Raw genomic sequence first — 3282 nt, 5'->3', positions numbered from 1 at the left:
AGGAGGCATGCCCTTTGGAGTCAGATGGATTGGCATTTGAATTTCATTTCCTTTCCTTCTTGGCTCTGTAACCTTGAGAAAACCACTAAATTGTTCGAAGTTGAAATACAAGGTTGTTATGAGTTGGAAGTATAATAAAATAGAAAGATTTGATCCTAGGGTTTGCAATGGGTATGAATTGTTGATTATGTATTCTTCACGTGAGTGTCCTTTTATCTCCAAATACTATGTATGTTTTTAATTTTGTAATTTTTTCGGGTTTTTTTGTTTGTTTTTTTTGTTTTGTTTTTTACATGTACAAAAGGAAAAGATCCTTGATTACTTATACAGAATGGCCTCTTACGCTTTTAAAGCTTTCTTGCCAGATGCCTGCGGAGCAGGTGCTTTCTGGGCTGGAGATCTCTGACCTTCCTGAGGCTTTGGGGACACTGCATTCTGGCCTGCAGCTTTCAGGCAGGAACCTTCTGGGCCGGAGACTTCTTGCCAGCAGTGGCCTTTTTTTTTTTTTTTTTTCTGGAAACTGCAGCAGCTGCCCCAGCAGTACCCTTAGCAGTGGATGCTTTTCTGGGAGAAACTCTCAGGAGAGCTGCCTTTTGCAGCTTTCTGACATGGATCTTGATTATTCTGTTCCTCATTTTCTTTTTTTTTTTTTTTTAAAGATTTTATTTATTTATTTCCTCATTTTCTTTACCTTCATAACTTTATAATGATCAAAATTTGTCATCTTGACTGTTCTTTCTCTGGCTTCCTTCTATGGGGCCATCTAGTAGCTGCCCATTTTGTACTGATACCTGCCTGCTTCCAGGCTTGTCGGGCAAATGTCTGGCTGACGCTGTGTGGAAATTTGACGATGAAGTCAACGAGCTGTATGGATTTGAAAGGTATAGCGGGTCTTCTTACCTGAGAGCAAGGTCCATCAGCCAAACCCTATTCTGAGCAGTAACATTTACAATCCTGACCAACTTCCCTGTATGAGGCCCAAAGGAGATGTAGGTCAGCCAGCCAACCTCCATGAAGCACCTGAAAACCATGTTGGTGGGGAGGGAGGAAGAAGGCATTCCCTACTGTGCTCATTTCTATTTTGTAATTTTGTCAGTTTTCATTTTACTCTTTTTTTAAATTTAATTTCCAGTTAGTTAATATGCAGTGTAATATTAGTTTCAGTTGTACAATATAGAGACTCAACACTTGCATACAACACTCGGTGATCATCACAGTGAGTGCCCTCCTTAATCCCCATCACCTATTTCACCCATCCCCCCACCTACCTCCCTTCTGGTAACCACCAGTTTGTTCTCTATAGCTAAGAGTCTGTTTCTTGGTTTGCCTCTCTCTCTCTTTTTCTCTTTTATCCCCTTTGCTTATTTGTTTTGTTTCTTAAATTCCACATATGAGTGAAAGCATATGTCTTTCTCTGATTTATTTTGCTTAGCATAATACTCTAGTTCCACTCATGTCAAACAAATTGCAAGATTTCATCCTTTTTGTGGCTGAGTAATATTCCAGTGTGTGTGTGTGTGTGTGTGTGTGTGTGTGTGTGACCTCTTCTTTATCTGCTCATTAGTCAATGCACAGTTGGGCTGTTTCCATAACTTAGCTATTATAGATAATGCTGCTCTAAACATTGGGGGGCATATATCCCTTTGAATTAGTATTTTTGTATTCTTAGGGTAAATACCTAGTAGTGCAATTGCTTGTAGGGGAGCTCTGTTTTTAACTTTTGGAGGAACCTCCATACTATTTTCCAGAGTGTCTGCGCCAGTTTGTGTTCCCACCAGTAGTGTTTGAGGGTTCCTCTTTCTCCACATCCTCACCAACACCTGTTGTTTCTTGTGTCGTTGATTTTAGTCTTTCTGACAGGTGTGAGGTGATATGTATTGTGGTTTTGGTTTGCATTTCCCTGATGATGAGCAACGTTGAACATCTTTTCATGTGTTTGTTGGTCATCTGTATGTCTTCTTTAGAAAAACGTCTATTCATGTCTTCTGCCCATTTAAAAAAATGATTTATTTATTTTTTTGAGAGAGAGAAGTGAGAGAGAGAGAGAGCACATGTGAGTGGGGGGAGGAACAAAGGGAGGAAATCTTTCAAGCAGCCTCTCTGCTGAGCACAGTCTGACATGAGGCTTGATACACAACCTATGAGATTATGACCTGAGTTGAAACCAAGAGTTGGACGCTCAACCAACTGAGCCACCCAGGCACCCACTTCTGCCCATTTTTAATTGGATTATTCATTTTTGGGGTGTTGGGTTTTATAAGTTCCTTATGTGTTTTGTCATTTGCAAATATCTTCTCCCATTCAGGAGGTTGCCTTTTAGTTTTGTTGATTGTTTCCTTTGCTCTGCAGAAGCTTTTTATTTTGATGTAGTTCCAATATTTTTGTTTTTGCTTACCTTTCTTCAAGGGACCTATCAAAAAGAAATTGCTATGGCCAATGTCAAAGAAGCTAATGCCTGTGTTCTCTTTTAGGATTTTTGTGATTTCAGGGTCTCACATTTAGGTCTTTTATCCATTTTTCTTGAAAGATTTTATTTATTTATTTGACAGAGAGAGATCACAAGTAGGCAGAGAGGCAGGCAGAGAGAGGAGGAAGCAGGCTCCATGCTGAGGAGAGAGCTCGATGTGGGACTGGATCCCAGGACCCTGAGATCACGACCTGAGCCTAAGGTGAGGCTTAACCCACTGAGCCACCCAGGTGCCCCTCTTTCATCTATTTTGAGCTAATTTTTGTGTATGGTGTAAGAAATTGGTCTGGTTTCATTTTTTTGCATGTGGCTGTCCAGTTTTCCCAACACCATTTGTTGAAGAGACTGTCTTTTTCCCATTGCATATTCTTTCCTGCTTTGTCAAAGATTAATTGACCATATGATTGTGACCATCTTTCATGTCTGGGTTTCCTGTTCAGTCCCATTGATTTTTGTGTCTATTTTTGTGCCTGTACCATACTGTTTTGATTACTACAACTTTGTAATATAACTTGAAGTCTAGAATTGTGATGCCCTCAGTTTTCTTTTTTTTTCAAGGTTGCTTTGGCTATTTGGGATCTTTTGTGGTTCCATACACATTTTCGGATTGTTTGTTCAGTTCTGTGAAAAATGCTATTGGTATTTATATAGGGATTGCCTTTAATCTGTAGATTGCCTTAGTTAGTATAGATATTTTAACAATATTTTTTCTTTCAGTCCATGAGAATGGAATATCTTTCCATTTCTTTGTGTCATCTTCAATTTCTTTCATCAGTGTTTTACAGTTTTCAGAGTATAGGTCTCTCACCTCTTTA

At 39.3% G+C, this 3282-nt stretch overlaps 1 pseudogene; it reads right to left on the bottom strand.

Annotated features, from left to right (window-relative positions):
* Nucleotides 1-339: 339 nt before the first annotated feature.
* LOC111149934 lies at nucleotides 340-1031 on the bottom strand (annotated as a pseudogene).
* Between the last annotated feature and the right edge of the window lie 2251 nt (nucleotides 1032-3282).

Source organism: Enhydra lutris, unplaced genomic scaffold, assembly GCF_002288905.1.
Source record: "Enhydra lutris kenyoni isolate GAN:26980312 unplaced genomic scaffold, ASM228890v2 scaffoldscaffold22, whole genome shotgun sequence".
NCBI classification, from domain to species: domain Eukaryota; kingdom Metazoa; phylum Chordata; class Mammalia; order Carnivora; family Mustelidae; genus Enhydra; species Enhydra lutris.
This window is presented reverse-complemented; position numbering and strand designations above follow the sequence as displayed.